The sequence below is a fragment of the Cryptomeria japonica genome, chromosome 2 (genome assembly GCF_030272615.1).
Source record: "Cryptomeria japonica chromosome 2, Sugi_1.0, whole genome shotgun sequence".
NCBI classification, from domain to species: Eukaryota; Viridiplantae; Streptophyta; class Pinopsida; order Cupressales; family Cupressaceae; genus Cryptomeria; species Cryptomeria japonica.
In genome coordinates this window covers 619276133-619295969 of record NC_081406.1, presented here as the reverse complement: position 1 = coordinate 619295969, position 19837 = coordinate 619276133, and positions in this window count along the sequence as shown.

The following is a 19837-nucleotide window of genomic DNA, read 5'->3' as shown; positions in this document are numbered from 1 at the left end:
ATACCAGTTTTGTTCTTTTTTAGTTGGTCAACTGAAAAATAGATTCCAAGGTAACTAGGCCCTTGGGAAACTTATTGGACTTAAGCTAAATAATATGATCATCATAGTACTGCTTTATCTTATCCTGATTTACAATAGAAAAAACATCTTCTTCCAACAGAAAACTTAATATATGTTCATCACTGTCAAAAACTTGTCAATTAGTACTATTATTAGGAATTAAAGGTCTAACAACTACCTTCACATACTATTGAATCTTCTCTTTGTTGATCTGACTTGGAATGTCAAATTGAGCCTCGATAGTAGCTAGTCTATCTCCATACTGATTTTGACTTCTAGGTATAGATATAATGTTAAATGCATCAAATTCCTTAATTATATCTAACACCCTATGTTTATACAAATTTCAAGTATCATTCTTGGTAATATGTAAACCCCTCACCTGGTTCACAATCAATTCACTATGACCATATACCTTAATGCAGTTGACTCCTCTCTTCCTAGCCCATTCCAGACCTTGAATCAAACCTTCATACTTAGCCAAATTATTAGTACAGGAAAATGAAAATTGAAAAGAAGAATAATACTTATCACCCTATGGGGATACACGCATAGTACCTCCACCAATACCATTCTTACTTCTAGATCCATCAAAGTACATCTCACATACCTAATTTAGCTATTCTAAATATTGATCTGCAACTTTAACTACATTAGGAACAACAAAATCAGGCTCATGAATCATATACATGCCCATTCCAATTTGTTCAATAATAGTGTGCTGATCACAAGGCATTTTTTGTTTCCCATTCATCTAAAAGGATGTCAGAAATCTCATTTGTTTGTGTCTTTGGTTTGGACATAGTAACATAATTACCCTGGTCAAAAACTACACAATTTGCATTAATGGCACTAGGAACATAAGGCTCAATGTGATTTTTAGCAAGCAACTTTGATTTTATGGTGACCTTTGTATCATACCTAATTCTGAACAACATATGGGACCAATCAAATGAGAAATACCCTCCAATCTTTGTTGTAAAGTCTCTAGATAGGCATAATGCAAAGTAAGGAGGAAGATCAATAACATAGATATCTTGGGCAATTGAAAAGTTGGGACAAGAATGGGCTGCATCTTTAACCAGACCTATGGTATTCATAGTTGATCCATCAAGATGAACTACTCCCTTTTCCAAGGTCTAATATTTTAATCCTAACTAGTTTGCAATTTTCTTAGGCTTGATAGAACTTGTGGCCCCACTATCAACCACATAGTTATGGACCAATTTATCACTTATAATTAATGAAACATAGAAAGGAGGAGGCTTGGAATCATTAGCTATTGACTTAGTGTTAACCTAAATTGCATTTGTCAAAATAGTTCTATCAGGAATCTTATCAATATTGCTAGACTTATCCTCTTTTAACAATGCAGATTGTAAGAGATTTGTTTGTCTAGGAATAGATAGAGATTCCCACATACTGATTGAAACATTCATTTTTTTCATTTTTTCAACAATATTAAAAGGCATAGTAGCATGTACCTTTTGCTGGACCTTAGGAACAATAGTATCTTCTGGCAGTTGTGGCTATTCTTTGGCAGCCACTTGAGGATTTCTTTGCAAAATTTGAGTTACTGGTGGAGTAGATGGTCCTGCAACTGCTGCATTTCCATCTTTATTTGTTGGCTCATTATCAAGAACACTTTTCTTTTCTCTTGTATTTGTTGTAATTGGAAGATCATCTCTATTCACACCACAAAACTCCTCACTCTTCCAGTTCATGAAAGTGGCATCAACTAGAAGCACATCTTGATGTTGCTCAGGTTCATCATCAGGTATAGGCTACAAACTTGAATAACTCTGAACCATCAATGCTTGGTTGATGACTTCATTAGAATATGTGGCCCGATTATGAGGTTGGTTGCATGGATAGAACCATTCATACTCAACTACAAGGTTATTCTAGGCTAGAATAATATCTCTTACTGCACTTAAAGGTGTAGGTGCATAAGGCCTAAAAGGTCTTTGGTTGACATTCTGTCTAGCACCAAAATTATTACCTTGATAAGGTTGCCTATTACCTTCGTACTATGGACCTTGGTTATCCTGCTGGAAAGGTTGATTTGTAGCATGGTTCTAAGGCTGGTAAGGATGTCTGTTTTGAAATTGTTGCTTTTTAAGGCTTACCATTTCATTACTAAAGGTCTATAATAATCTTTCTATCTTTTGCTGACTATTTTTTTATCTCTCTTAGCTCCTGAGAAGGTCCCTCAACTACTATTTCTTGGCTGGAAACAACTGGTAAAGGGGTAAAAGGAGGTATTTGCAATGGTATATTAGGATGAATATCTGTGAAGATGGGCATAGGAGGCCTAGGTGCAATCTTACTAGCTTGAATATGACTATTTTCTGCCCTAACGACAATATCATAAGCTTGGGGCAGTGAAAGACCCCCATAGATTGAATCATGAAGGAAATATCACTATTTAAGATCTCTGAATAATAAAGAAAGGCATGGTCTACTGAGGGCCTTATCATAACAGGAATCATGTTCCATGTCTTCTAAAAGTGGTTGTTGAAATTCGTCATTTTCTCTTGAAGAGCTCTCCTGATAGTGGTAAGTTGTTCTACTAAAGACAAGTGATTAGAATTGTCTTCAAAGAACTTTGTTAATGCATCTCCCAACAAGTCCCATGAATTTATTGAACCAACTGCTAAACTCCTGAACCATTTTCCCTTTAATGAGGCTGCAAGAAACCTCAAAACTATATCTTCTCCAGTGATATGATGTACATTGTACAAAGTTACAACATCCCTGATGTGCTCAAAAGCAGTAGTCTGCCCTTCTCCTGTAAAATCAAGAAATATTTTTAAAGCTACCAAAGGAATATCATCATGTTGGGTAAGATTAAGGGGCCTGCCCCGATTAAAAGGCACAAAAGCAAATTGTCTTGCCATTCTAGCTACTTGAACTGGTACCACTAGAACCATTGTTGGAACAAAAACTGCTGATGTAGAAGATGAAGCAAATAAAGGGGTGGTCTGGACTACAAAGTTAGGCTGGGAATTGGTTGGAAGAGAAAAATAAGATGGAAAAGTTAAATTTGGGATTTTAGAAGAATTTCAGTTGATATATCTACTAAAATTCCAACTAAATCTTCTGCTGCATTCTAAGTCTTCTTTATTGTCCTTCTTTTAGATTGGGGAAGCTCAACAAATTCAAATGAACAATCACTTTTCCTAGTTTGATATTTTTTCATGAAACACAAACAACACTAATCCCATAAAAAATACTCAACGGAGTCACTAGGTATGCAAATAAAACCTCCTAGAGGTAAACTTGTTGATTGCATACCATCACCAACAAGAAAATTTAAGGCTTATTCAAAACTCCTAAGTATGCATCCCACCAGGTGTGCCAAAACTGTTAGGTCTCAAAAGTGCACCCTTGTTAAATTCCTAAAAACTTAACACTTTTGAGGTAACATGGGAACAACCAAAGGTTGTGGGTAACCTATGGCTTGGTTGAACATCCAGATTAAGCCGATTCCTACATGGATACTTCACCTAAACTGATAAACTTGAACCTTGAGAGGAAAACATAAGAAATATAACTCTAAAAAGAAATGACCTAAAACCAAAATCAAGGTGATGTACCAAACTAAACAGATAATCCTATTCCTTTCATGCACAATGAAGCCAAAACATTAAGTTGTAGAATGCAACCTTGAAGGAATAACCATGCATAACAGTGTTTCAAAAGAAGGTTTTAATGAAGAAAAATCAAAAGGATATAATCACAACTGAAAGATTTCCAAATTTTTACACAACTTCTGACCTATGCAGAGTAAACACCAACTTGAATAAGATGCAAAAATGAGACATAAACTCAAGGCTCTTAAAATAAAACACAAAAGCTAACATCAATCACCAAATTGTATACGAGATACAAGTCACAAGGTAGATCCAAAGTTTGATATATTATGCTCCCAAGGCATCCACGAAAAAGATTCTCAAAGGAGATACAGAAAAATCACAAGCACAATGTGAAGGACATAATATGTCACATCACTTAGGCTCTACTCCATCCTCCTCTAAAATGAGTGACAAACAGTCACTTATACAAAAGTTTCCCAAAATTCAAATTCAAATTTTGGCTCCAAGAATGGTGTGTTGTCAAAACTCTAAGCCTCTCCTCAAAATCAAGTACTTAACTGAAAGAGAACACTCTTCAAACTACAAAAAACACCTGTCAAAATGACAACAACCTCCTTGCATGGATTCAACTAAAAATCCCTCAAAATCAGGGTTCAAACTTAAAGTAACAAGGAGTCACAACCCTAAAAACCCTCCTTGACTAAAAAACCCAACTCCAAGGACTCTTAACTGGACTCAAACTGACTATTAGATGGCCAAAACACCTAATTTACATCTAGAAGCTGACAAGTCCCCTCGCTAATGCCTAGATTTATGCAATAACTTCAAAGGTATCTGAGCCTTCACCCTTACATTATCTCACACAATTGAATAATATTTCTTACTTTTTCATTTGAAATATTATTCACTTAAAGTGATTTATCTCATCACTTAAGTAAATATTTACAACCCTTTGAATAAATGCCAAAAATAAGGAACTACTTGAAAATCCCTAAAAGACTTTTGATTAGTCCGACAAGTGTTAATAAAAAGAAGATCACGACATATGAATAAAGCTTTCCTTTCAAAAAGAAAATAAAAATCATTTTTCCTTTCGGGCTTCTCTAGGGTTCCAACTCTGAACACAAAAGCAAAAGGATGAAAAACTTTAGCTATCACTTCATTTTGTTCACTTCTTTGCCATAAGGACTAGGGTTTAGCTAGAAAAAGACTGTATTTGCTATGACTTCTGAACATTTGCAAGATATTTGACAGGGAATGCAAGGTGAGGTCACTATTATTCCAAATTTGTTCTTTGTTTTTTCTCATCTTGTTTTTCTCTATGGATGTCGTGAATATTTTACTGCTGTATATTCAATGTCTAGGAAACTTCAAAGATTTTGCAGCTACAAATGCCACCATGACTAGTTGCAATGGCGAAAATATTCTTTCTTATTTCTGAAAATAGATATTCATACTTTCATTTTTCTCTTCAAACGTGTGTTGAGGGCCTGCAAGATGATAATGTGCATTTTTCTTTGCTTTTGATCTACAGATTTGTTCATACTACTGAATATTATGAGATTTACTGATATTTTGAAAGCTTACTTTCTCTATATAATATTTTCTTTCACATCATGATCAAGTATTGATAGTTTTCGCTATGATGTACTATTACAATAATGGATTGTGAACTGGGTAACTGTCTCCTTGATAGCCTAGCATCATCTCTATAGAATCACCCCCTTCTCCTTCAGGCTTGTCATTGGGCATTGTGAACCTTTATTGGTATGATAATGTTGTTCTAAGGATTAGTTTGACCATTGTTCATTACACTTTTGTGAATTTTGACTATCAATACACTGCTCTGTCTGGAATCACTACTATGAGATTTTTTTTTTTTTGAAACTTTGATAGGTTCTTCATTTTCATATGAAATAGTTACCTCTGCTAGTATTTTCCTAATTTCTAGACCTGGATTTTGTTGCCCCAAAAATGATGATCTTGTCAATACTTTGGTGTGTGTCTCTCACTGTCTATCCTAGATTACATATATGAAGACCCAAAATTGTCCTTTACAAGATATTACCAAGGATTCTCTCATTACCATGGATGTCCTAGATTTCCAATCTTATGAAGGAAAAGGCCTATAACCTTCTAGAATTATTTTCTTCATGAACACTATCATATAATTGATCATTTGATGTGCTCATGGTGATAATGCCCACTAGTTTTGTGCACACTGAGATACCTTTTTCATAGGTTGACTTTCTCCAGATTTCACTATGAGTGTTGCTATGAAGATTGAAATTTTCACTGTGATACTTGGCATGATAGAAATCACTATATTTGTAATTGATTTGTAGCTTCATTGTTCCTTTGCTATTGTTGTATATTATTCTTCACCCTACTTTTGTGATATTTAATGTTCTAATGACTACTTAGTTATTGCTACCATGATAGTGAATGCATAAATGAATATCATGTATCCTAGTTCTTCATGACTGGAATATTATCCTCAAGCCTCTTGTCTCTTTTCTCTTTCATATTTGTCAAGATTGATGCTACAGGCTACTAATAGTGCTATGGGGGTCATGTTCTAACCTTTGTCATGGCTGTTATTATAGCATCTTCAATTACTTTGTCACTGTTCTTTGTGCAAGCTCATTCATTAACATAATTGTCACCACTTCATATTGCTATACCTTACATCTTTATGAACTACACTCTTGTACTTTATCATTTCTTGATATTGATGCACCTTGGGACTATCATTTAATATGCCTTTGGTAATAATCATGAAGCCAGAGTTATTTGGTGACTCCTATCATTGCTCTATAAGTTTGATTATTTACTGTCACTATCCTAGTACTGATTTTGTGATCACCATGCCATATTATCATTAAAGCTTTCTCTGCTCACTAACTTTGACATTGACTGGTCTATGCCTCCATGGTAGATTTTTATGTTTACACCTAGAAATGCATACCATCAAACATTTTTTTTAAACTTCACCTTTTGACAATAAATTAAACACTATCTTTTTTTGGCAATTTGGAGGAATTGATTATGTGTTGCATTGATGTTTTGTCATTGATGTCAACACTAGCTACTTTGGCTGTATCTCGGTATCTGGTTGGTCCTAGTACAATGTTTGGTTTCTAGTTGGTATGATCATGTTGATCCGATATAATTCAATATGCTTTGTCTTATGGAATTGGCTTAGATATACTATTCATGCTATGCAGATATATGTTCAGTTAGTTGGTATTGATTTGGTGATCAAATGCTATCTTATATGTTGTTAAGCTTGGTTTATTGATCCGATGAGGGTTTCATCAGTAGAGCTTTGTTGAAGATCTTTTGATATTATGCATAAATGGTGTTGGTACGACTTCTAGTAGGAATTCCAAATGCTGATGGTTATCATGTTCATGTTCCAGTTGATCGGTTGTGTTGAAGTTAGCACCAAACCTATTATGTGCTATCTAGGTTGTGGACCGGTTTATGTAGCATGTGGGTTGATACTCCTGATGTGTTATTGGTTGGATTCATTGATTTTATTATGTTGTTTTGGTATTCGGCTGACTTGGTTGATCATTAGATTGTGGGTTTAAGTTATGAATTTATTATATTATCTTTTAGGTGGCCGACTTAATTGTTTAGGTCTCGGTTTGGTATAAACATGATGTAAGATCTCTTATGAAGATCATGTATGGTATGGGTTATGGGATTATCTCTATGTAAACAATGTTTTAATCATATGCAAAGGATTTAGTCAATCATAGGTGATCGAATTGGGTTTGTGGAAGAGGTTTTAGGCATCCAGTATTGAGCTTAACCAGAACTATACTCAGGCATGGGAGATGCTATACTTGTAGTTCAATCTTCATTCCGGATTGTTGCTCGATGTTTTTTGTAGTTAGTGAGACTCCTTTTGTGATGAGCAGTGTGCTCTAGGTTGTTGGCCTTCTTGCATGTGCAGGCCCCTTATTGTAATATTTCTTCATCTGATTAGTGGATAGATATTGTGGGTCTCCAATTCCACTATGGTTTTTCCACATTCAGGTTTTCCACGTATAAATATATGGTGTTATGGTTTTCATCTTTGAGTTTGCATTGTTTCTTATTGTTATATGCTTTTATGTTTACCACTTGCTGAGTTATTGTATTAATAAGGTTATAATTCTCCATTTAGGTAGAACACTGATTCACCCCCCCCCCCCTCCTCTCAGTGTTCTTGGATCCTATAAATTGGTATCAGAGCTATCATTCATCCTAGATTGATGTGGTGATGCTACTACTTAGGGGGAGTAGTTAGTCTTGTGATTCAGTGGTTTATGATTTTACTTTTATATTTATGTCAGACTTCTGGCATTGATGTTAAAGGGGGAGATATATTCATGTGAAAAAATTAAGGAGTTATATAGATTAAGGGGAGAGATACTTATGTGTAATATAGAGCTTAACAAAGATATCAGTCTAAAGGAGGAGATTATTGGCACAAGGAGGAGAAACTAAATTTCAGATTTGTTGTATCCCATTGGGGGAGTTTGGTTCTAAACCAAATATCTCTTTCAGAACTTGGATTTGAATGAGATCAAAGCTTTGGTACTACAAATAAAGATCAGAACAACTGGAACTAGAGGAAACTAGTAAGACAACCCAATGCACATAAATTTAATGATAGATGCTTTGTTTACAATAAATTTGGTCATATGGCAAGACATTGTAGAATTAAAGAAAATCAAAATAATAATGAAATTTCCAATCAGTGTTCAAATTGTAAGAAGTATGGTCATAGGATAGAAGATTGTAGAATGAATCTAAAATGTCATGCATGTGGAAAGTTTGGACATACGGCTAATCAATGCAAGTTAAGAAATGGTCAAGGTTATAGTAAAGCAATTTAGAAGAACAATGTCACTCTCTATGCATGCAATGAAGTAGGACATATTGCTAAATTTTGCAAAATCAAGAACCCACCAGCAGGAAGTGATAAATCTAATGAGAAGGGGAAGAAGAAGGTTGATGACACTTGGAAGGAGCATGAGAAGAAGTGGGTTATGAAGTCTGAGGCTCAACCAACATAATCAATTGCCCTAGATGTTCATTTGGGTGAAGGATATACCCCAGTTACTCAATCAAGAGAGAAAAATGTTCCTACACCGGCAAGAAACCCATCTGGTAACTAAGGCATTCACCTTAGGGGGAGGTAAATTGATGACAGATCTTGCATTACCCCTGATAGTGGTCTAAAAACCTGTTTTAGATATTTGGAAGTTAGTTTGAAGGTTAAGCAACAAAGATTTTTTGGATCTTGGATCTAGTTTGGTTTACCAGTAAGTCACTTTATGAGTTATGGTTTGGTCATACATCTACAATTAAGTATTTCAGAATCTTTGGCACTGAATTGGCAAGTTTGATCCTAGATGTGATGAAGAAATATTTCTTGGTTATTCTTGTGAAAGAAAAGCATATAGATGTTATAACAAGAGATTGCAGAGAATTACGGAGAGCACTAATGTCAAGGTGGATGATCTGAATAGAAGTCAAATTAGAATTTATGAGCAAGAACCGACAGTGGAAATGGTCTTAACTGAACCGATAACACCTTTACCAGAACAAAATGTAGAACCAGTTACTCTGACAGTATCAAAATATTCAACAGTAACTGAAGGTCAGGGAAGAGGAACAAAAAGTTAGAAGATTCCTAGGTATGTAAGGCTGAATCATTTAGAAGATCAAATAATTGGACAAGAATAAGGTTGGCAGCTGATGAGGTATGCTTAATTTCTTTAATTATACCGACATAAGTTATTGAACCTTGTAAAGATGAATGTTGGATGAAAGCTATGGAAGAGGAATTGGATCAGATAGAAAAGGAAAACACATGGAGTTGGATGTTATTGGAACTAGGATTGATTGGTTTGCAATGGATATTCTCAGAAGGAAGGAATTGATTATGTTGAATCCTTGCTCTGGAGTCCAGTAGCTAGGTCTTTCTAATATTTTCAATTATTTTATGGTATGGTTTTTATTTTATGACGACTTTACACTTTGAGCATGTTTAGATGCAGACTGGGCTAGAGATATAGGTAACCGAATAGGCTCATATAGTAAAGCTTTCTTTCTTGGAAAGAATCTTGTTTCTTGGATCAACATAAATAATCATGTACTTCCTTATCTAATGCTGAAGCTGAGTATGTTGTTGCTGCTACTAACTGTACACAATTTCTATAGATGAAGCATATGTTGAAGGATATAAAGATGGATTGTAATGTATCAGTAGTTATTCACTGTAATAACTCTACTGCTATTGACATATAAAAAAATCAAGAATTTCTATCAAGTAAAATTTCCTGAAGGAGTTGGTGGAAGCAAATGAAGTCAGATTGGTTCGAGGAATCATTTGAGCATTTGAGAGATAGGTTGAGGTTTTCTGTCTCTCTGGTAGAGACTTGAGTGATGTTATTTGACATCAGTCTGGTATGCATTATCAAAGCTATCATTCATTCTTAATTGATGTGGTGATGCTACTACTTAGGGAGAGTAATTAGTCTTGTGATTCAGTGGTTTAAGATTTTGCTTTGATATTTATGTCATATTTCTAGGATTAATGTCAAAGGAGGAGAGATATTCATGTGAAAAACTTAAGGAGTTATATACATTAAGGGGAGACATACTTATGTGTAATATAGAGCTTAATAAAGATATCAGTCTAAAGGGGGAGATTACTGGCACAAGGAGGAGAAACTGAATTTTAGGTTGTATCCCATTGGGGGAGTTTGGTTCTGAACCAAATATCTCTTTCAAAACCTCATTGTCATATCATGTTGTGGGAGATTGTTGGGTGTCTTCCATTGGGGGAGACTTGTTTGGTATTTCTTGCAACTTGGATGTTTTTCACATCTAGTGTTGTCATCAATGCCAAAGGGGGAGATTGTTGGCAATTTGGAGGAATTGATTATGTGTTGCATTGATGTTTTGTCATTGATGTCAACACTAACTACTTTGGCTACTTTCTGATATTTTGTTTTGATAGGATGTTTGGTTTCTAGTTGGTAAGATCATGTTGACCTGGTATACTCTGATATTCTTTGGCTTATGGAACTGGCTTACATCTACTATTCATGCTACTCAGATATATGTTTAGTCAGTTGGTATTGATTTGGTGATTAGATGCTATCTTATATGCTAGTAAACTTGGCTTATTGATCTGATGAGGGTTTCACTGGCAGAGCTTTTTTGAAGATCTTTTGATATTATGCATAAGTGGTGTTGGTACAACTTCTAGTAGGGATTTAGGATGCTGATGGTTATCATGTTCATGTTCTAGTTGATCGGTGGTGTTACAGTTAGCACTGGACCTATTTTGTGCTATCTAGGTTATGGACCAGTTTATTTAACATGTGGGTTGATGCTCTCGATGCATTACCAGTTGGATTCATTAATTGTATTATGTTGTTTTGATCTTAGGCCGACTTGGTTGATCAATAGATTGCAGGTTTAAGTTATAAATTAATTGTATTATCTTTTAGGTGTCTGACCTAATTGTTTAGGTCCCTGGTTGGTATAAATATGATGTAAGATCTCTTATGAAGATCATATATGGTATGGGTTATGGGATTATCTCTATGCAAACAATGTTATAATCACATGTAGAGGATTTGGTTGATCATAGGTGATCGAATTGGGTTTGTGGAAGAGGTTTTAGGCCTCCAGTACTGAGCTTAACTGGAACTATACTCAGACATGGGAGATGATATACTTGTAGTTCAATCTTCATTCAGCATTATTGTCTGATGTTTTCTATATTTAGTGAGACTCCTTTTGTGATGAGAAATGTGCTCTAGGTTGTTGGCCTTCTTGAATGTGTAGGCCCCTTATTATAATATTTATTCATCTAATTAGTGGATAGATATTGTGGGTCTCCAATCCCACCATGGTTTTTCCTCTTTGAGGTTTTCCACGTATAAATCTATGGTGTTATAGTGGTCATCTTTGTGGTTGCATTGTTGCTTATTGTTATATGCTTTTATGTTTACCGGTTGCTGAGTTATTGTATTAATAAGGTTAGAATTATCCATTCTAGTAGAACATTGATTCACCCACCCCCCTCTGAGTCTTCTTGGATCCCAATATCTTCTTGGTCATTGACAACTCTTATCCTGCTATGAACTCATGATTTCCCTTCTTTCATTCTCCATATTGTCATTGTGTTTACTATGATGACTGGGATATGTCTCAATATTTTCATGGTGACCTTTCTGGGACTACATCATTACTATGACTTCTCTTGGAGGACTTAATATGCACTGCATGTTGTAATTTTAAGGTCTGATCCTTGTTTATTGTGTCTAATCCTTCATTTACTATCACTGCTATGTAACCTCATGGGGACTGTTGTTTTACTTGTTCTTTAATGATGGAGCCTTTTACTAATCTGAAATCTCATGACTTTTAGAGTTCATGCTTTTCTCTATACATGATCTTAATGTGAATTCCTCTTTTACTTGCAGGGTTCTTTGTCACCTCTGCCATGCAAGATTGTTCCTTATATGAATTTTTTTATATAGTAAGCTTAGGAAAGTTTACAAATCCTTTAGTTATGGTCTCACTGAACTTTCTTTAGCTTACTACATAACCCACTATGACATAGGCATAAAAAATGATTCAATTACAATTGTTGATTGGATAGAAACAAAAAGGTTTCATGTGAAGTATACATATCCCTTTAATGTTCCATTATGCTTGATTCTCAGCAATACTTAATCTGATTGGACTCTTCATTTTATGTAATGATGATGCATTGATTCTTTTTCCTCTTGATCTCTAATTGTCTTTTGTTTACAAAGAGATGATGTAGGCACCACCATATGCATATCCTCCTCTTAACCACTAATACTCATAAGTGAAAGAATCTATGAGGAGAATATACATATGATAGTGCTTATACCATTGTCTTGATGACCAAAAGGGTAGTTATAAGGACACAAATTTATGAGATGGGCTCAACCCTTTTGGGAGCCTCATTTACTCTGAGTCATTCATCAAATCCAAGATTTGTAACAATTCTTTCCCCATTTCTGCACATGAAGCAAACATGTTAGATAAACAGTGACTCCCATGAGATGTATTATGATGAATAAGACCTTGCTTTTATTTATGCAAACTCAAAGCAGATATTACTAGCATATGTGATAGAGGTTTAGCATGATTAGTCATTTCTTAGATCTATTGGATCTAACTATCTTTTCTATCTATGTAGGTTTTAGGGGCTACTTGGGAGCAAATGGAGGCCACAACTTGACATAATGAGGTCATGACAGACACTTCAACCAGTCAAGCAAGGCAATGACTGGTTATCCTTGAACTCTCTTCCTTATTCTTTTAATAGATTCTCTCTTTGTATAGAAATGAGTAAGGCCACTCTCACAACTTGTGTGAGAGATCAATTTAAAATTTAGTTGATTACATTTATTCTTCTGATGTACAAAAGATATGAAATCTTTTAAAGTTAAATACAAAAGAAAATTTGATATTATTTACTTGTACTTGTAATATTTTAATATTTTAAAACCGAATAATGGATAATATTAAAAGATTTACCTTTTTCTGTAATGCATAATGATTCAATTAAATTGAAACATAGTGAAAATTTAGTAACAGACCTTTAAGGCCTGATTTCACATGTCAAAAAATTTCAAAATCAGTTGTAACTTTGGGATTCACTCTAATATCATCATATCTAATGGCCCTAAAAAATTTGGTGAAAAGTTGGTCAGACCATGTGCACTTTGCACATGGTCACTGACATTTTTCCTGAAATTTTTTGAGCATAGTTCTATGATATTATAATGCTTAACCCCAAAATATTGGTGGGAAATTCAAATCCTAGGTCGACCTAAAGATAAAATTAAGATCTAGGGTTTCCTGCATAAGAGCTCTCTTTCTTCATTTTAAGGCAACAAAGATCCAATCGAATCTAGGAAAAAATATTTTGGAGCGAGCACAAAGAGCCTTCTATGTAGTGAAAGAGAAGCTTATGTGGAGTCTTCAACAACATTTAACATCATTCATTAAGAATTCATCAAGTATTTGTCAAGCATTCATCATCAATTAGGAGCCTTGAAGACATTGAAGAATAATAGGAGATCACCAACTGGCGATTGGCTTGTACCCCTCCCTTAGGGGTTGGGTATGGTTTCATGTTGTTTTCATGTCTTTATATGAGATTCATTACATCAATTTACATATTTACATTCATTCTTTAGATCACTTTGCATAATTGATTTAGAGCATTTACTTTGTCAATTGCAAGCATTTAGGGTTTACTCTTGTGGATTTCTCTAGATTATTTACATTCATCCTAGGGTCTTGCACACACACAAGATTCCTACACACACTATTTTACTATACAAATCGACTATTTGTGGAGGTGGAAATCACCAACATAGGGGTTGACTGAGGCAAAACCCTACATAGCCACCCAAACCCTCTCTTTTTAGCTATAGTGTAGATACAGGTACCTCAGAGGACTTACAGATCACTAGAAGGCATAAGGACACCCTAAAAGTCTCAGACTGCCTCAAATCTATCAGGGATAGGGGTGTGGCACCCTGGTCCCCCTCAAATTCAGTGATTTTTGACAAGGTGCAGGCTCAGGATCTTAGGATTTCAGTCCTTCAGTTACAACTTTTTGTCAGATCATCAGGGATAGGGGCATGGCACCCTAGTCCTGGTCAGTTTGGCTCAATTTTTAGCACCAAGTAAACATCCAAATTCCTCCCCCTTCTCTTCTTTCAATATCTCAATTTCAGATCTATAGGTTTCTACAATTTTAGTTCATATATGCTTCATTGTTCATCTCCTAGTCTAGTTGATCAATCTTTCAAATTTTATCTTCATATAAAACAAGAGGAATAGAAACCCTAAGAGATAATCCTTGGCTCTCTCTTTCTCACTAGAAGTAGCCAAAGTGAGCTATCTCCCTAGGCTCTTTCGTATTCCCAATGTTGTGGCAAAAATGGGATTAGGTCGTAGCCACCCAATCTCGCTTTTTACCCTCCACATTTTGGTGAGCCTGACATGAATCCAATCTTCTTTAAGTCTGATTTGTGTTCTAAGATATGAGTGTTTTTTCTATTTAAAATTCAAATTTACATTTACAAGTTTCAATTTCTTGCAAATTTAAAAAATTTAGAGGTCAATTTTGTTAAAACCCTAATTTTCAATTCAAAATTGAACTTGTGGATAGGTTAATTTGGATCATTTATTTCAGATCTTATTTAGGAACATATTTCACTCATAAATTTCATTTTCTAAATCAGAATTTAGAGTGCTTGCATTGGTTAAAATTGAACATTTGTTTCTATTTTGTAAATGTTATCATTTAAAAGAGGAAAAATGTTGTCATGATGCATTCATTTCATAAATGTGATAATGGGTTAGATTGCCTTGCTTTAATTTTTCCCTCTCTTAAAGAACATCCTCCTATCTATGACAACATTTTAGTGCCTAAAAAAGTTGTTACCAACCCCTTCAAAACTCTCTCATGCTCCAAGGATGAACATTTGAAGAGTGATCTTGACAATTCTCCTAAAATGTGCCCTTCCCATCTAGCATCTTAGAGGAAGAGGATGATATCATAAACACCTTTCTTAGTGTCACTTTACCTTCTTTACATGATTCCTCTCTAAGTGAAAAGGTATTTATGGACATTGACTTATCTTCTTCTAACTTTAGTCTTACCAATGGGAGCACGTTAGTGCAACAAGTGGTTATGAGCACTTATTTCAAAGATCTCCTTCCCAAGCATGAATCTTTGGAGAAATATGTTCACCTCCCTAAAGAATACTCCCCTCATGAGGATAATTTTATGTAAGTGGATAGTATTGTCCCTAATTTTCCTATTGATGGCATTTCCTCTTTTGATTCCAACAAAATTCCCACTAGAGATGATGCATTAATGAGAAATGCTTGCCCTTCTTGTAAAGTTTGTCTTACCCCTAAATATGCCTTAGAGAAAGATGATGAAATCATAGTCAATTTCCTTAATTCTCTCTCCCCTAAAGATTCTATTGAACACATTTTGAGGCAAGAGGATGATTTAAACACATGTAGTGATGCTCTCCCTCCTAAGGATGAAGAATTAATGAACAATGTTATCTCTTCTCCCAAAATTGGAAATAAAAATAAGGACATCTTTGTGCAAGATATTTCTAATACTTTTTTCAATGACCTCACTATTTGGGACGAACCATTAGAAGAAGGTGTTGACTATTCTCTACCAAATGAGAGTAACCCTCTTGATAGAATCTCACTGTTGGCATTTTTAGTAGAAAGACAGATTGTTGATATTCATTAAGTATATTGAGAAGGTTGTTGAAGATTATTGATATAACTGAAAAAGGATGATAACTATCTTTATAACATTATTTTGTCACTGATGCCAAGAAATTGATTTTCTGATTTAGTATGATGTTGCCATATCTTGAGGAGATTGATTTGAAGAGAATTAAGTGGTCGGTAAGTGACACAGAAAGAATATGAATAAGGGGAATAAGTTATTCAATGGGAAACTATTACTGAGTTAGACAATGATGAGATCATGATGTTTAGATTGTTTTAATATCCTACATATGTTGTTAATTGTAAGGTTAATACTATACTATGTCACCGAGCAAAGAACCTAGTTGGTAAACCCTAAGGAAACTAGTCGGTAAACCCTAAGGTTATCGATATTAGTTAATGAAGGCAGAATGTCTACCGAGTAAAGTTTAGTATTTATCGAGTTGCAACTGAGTTATGATAGGGCACATTGAATGAATACAAGCATTATTTAATGAAGGACAATGATGAGCTGGAGATGTATAAATGATTGGAATGACACACATGAAGTTTGTTAAAGGATCTATGGCAATAAAAGATCGGCAGGAAGATCTACAATGCAGATTGAACCGCAATAACCTTGTGCAAGTTCCAAGAAAGGATTGCAAGTCCCGAGGCAAGGTAAAACATTTTTAGATCGAAAGATGCATTGAACCTAGTCAAGATTGAAGATCTGATGGCTAATATTGATCATGGGAGATGTGATCAAATAGATTAAGTGGTGAGAATCATTTATAAATAAGAAATTATTGGTAAACAATGTATGCAGGAAAGTGTAAGCACAGGGATGCTACATAGTGATTACCGAGCACAGAAACTTGAAGACCTGTTTTGAAAAATAGAGTAAGGAGCCCAACAGAAGACTAGATAAGTCTTATGACAAGATTGTTTTGAGCAAATAAGAATCTGCTTTAGCATTTTAGATGTGAAGTTGCAGGTATATTTACTACTGTTGTTTTTTTTGAATAACAGAGAAATCTCTTAATCGAGTTGACTTAACAGTCTTATTTGTAAACCCTGTAGCAAAGTAACATTCTAAATGAGTATTTTAAATCCTTTCACAAGGTCACTTCTAACAAAGTGAAGATCCTAACAGATCTGAGGGAAATCCCTTAACCGAGTCACATCTAGCAATGTGTTTGTAATCTTTAACAGGATTTGCTTTTAACCGAGCATACTCTAGAAGAGTATATTTCTTAGTGGGTCCGAAATCCCACAGTGGTTTTTCCCTATTTGGGTTTCCACATTAAATCTGGTGTTATGAGTCTCATGATGATTATATGTTTATGAGTTTGCATGTTTAGCAATTTTTGGTTATATTGCTGAAGTATATATTATTGAGGTTGAATTTGTTGATTTTATGGAAGTTTAAGTTTGTATGATTCACCCCCCTCTCATCTTGTTAGCTATTGGCATCAGCTCTTTACATTAAGTATTAGAACTATCAATTGGTATCAGAGCTGAGGACTCTAGAAGAAAAGTTTAAAGGTACTTGAGGCAAAGATTCAAAGATGTATAAAAGAGATGCACCAAAGCTAAACAAGTCAAGTTTCTCCACATGGCAGAAAAGGATGAAGCTGCATCTATCAGGAATTGGAGAATATGCAACATATTATCTGGAGAATGATTACATTACACCAAGCACCAAACCAATGACCTTGAAAGAGATAAAGGAAAAGCAAGAACATATTCAAGTAATGATTGAAATAACATAAGCATTGACTGACTCAGAGTTTAATGACCTAGAAGGCTATAATGATGTAAAAGCAATGTGGACTAAACTCATATCTGTTTATGGCAGTGATGAACATGTTCAAAGAGCGAAAGTAGATAGTCTAAGAGGACAACTTTAATCCATGAGAATGAATGAAGGTGAGAACATAACCCAATACAGTACAAGGCTAAAGGAGACTGTAAATCAAATTAAAGGAGCAGGAGGAACTATTGAAGAAAAGGATATAACAAGTAAGTTGTTGAGAACCCTTCTACCTGCTTATGCTATTCAAGTCTCTGCAATCAATGAATTGAGGTCTGTACCTAACATGCCAATTTCTCTGGTTGCTTCTATTGGTAAGCTACATGCATTTGAGTTAAGTAATTTTGATAATAGTGGGTCTTCGGTAAATAAAGTTGAATCTACATTTAGTTCTTTTCATCTTGATGAATCTGATGAATACAATGATAGAATGAGTAAGTACTCTGAAGGGGATCACAGTAGAGCAAGTGAAAGATTTCGCAAGAACATGGAAAAAGTGCACAAACTATATGAGGAAATCAAGAAGCAAGAAGAGTTTGAAGCATTATTAGCTAGAAGATTACCGAGAGGCAAAGGTAAGTATAAAGGAAAGCTACCTTTGAAATGTTTCAATTGTGACAAAATAGGACATATGGCTTCTAACTATCTTGATAGAGAATCTAGTTAAAAGAGAGATTACCGAGAAGACATACATAAAGACAACCAATACAGAGAACACCGAGACTTCAGAAGGAAAGATAGAAAGACATGCTTAATAGCTGATGAGGAATCCAACGATGACAAATATGATGAAACTGATATGGAGGAAGTTGTTTATGTGGCTATTAAAGATGGATCTGATGAAGAAAGGTATGAAGAGAAAGTCCTAGTATCTCACATAAATAATAATGATTCTTGGATCATAGACAGTGGATGCTCACATCACATGATAGGTGATAAACACAAGTTTGTTAAATTAGAAGACTATGATGGAGGCTATGTAAGATTTGGTAATGATGCACCATGTCTGGTGAAAGGTATAGGATCTATAACACTTCTTGACAATGCTAAATGTGATGATGTATACTGGGTTGAAGGATTGAAATACAATTTATTGAGTGGAGCACAGCTAAACAATACAGGTTACCGAATAGAATTTCAGAAAGGGATTGTCAAAGTTCCTAACAAGAATGGAAAGTTAGCTACTACCGGGACACAAACAAAAGGTAATACATTTCATCTTGACTCAACTCAGAACAAGTGTCTTTATGCAAAGATAGATGATACCTGATTATGGCATAAAAGGTTTTGTCATGTAAATTTTGATAATTTGATCAAAATAAGTAAGAAGCACCGAGTAAGAGGTCTATTGAGTCTGGAAAAACCTGAGAATGCTATATGTCGATGATGCCAGATGGGTAAGATGACAAGATCAAGCTTTACAAGTAAGTCCTACATTTTTAATGGAATTTTAGATCTAGTACATACTAATATTTGTGGTCCTATGAAAGTTCAAAGTTATTATAGTGATAAGTATTTCATATTATTTGTGGATGATTACTCAAGGATGATGTCAGTCATGTTTTTAAAAGAAAAATTAGAAGCTTTTCAAATGTTCAAATGGTACAAGGCAAGAGTTGAAAATGAAACAGGAAGACAACTAAAATGTCTTAGATCTGATAGAGGAGGAGAGTTCACTTATGATGAATTTAACTTATTCTGTAATGATCATGGTATAAAAATACAAGTGTCTATGTTGAGGACACCTCAGCAAAATAGGATAGCCGAGAGAAGAAACAGATCAATTGTGGATTGTGCCAGAACCCTGATGATATAAAAGAGGGTACCTCAAACATTTTGGAGAGAAGCAATCAGCACTGTAGTTTGCACCCTGAACCAAGTTCAACTGAAGAAAGGAATCATGGAGACACCATATGAAATCTAGCATGACAAGAAACCTAATGTAAGTTATTTTAAAATCTTTGGAAGTAGATGCTGTGTTCACAAAGATGACAGGAATGGAAAGTTTGATCAGAAAAGTGAAGAAGGAACATTTCTTGGTTATTCTTCT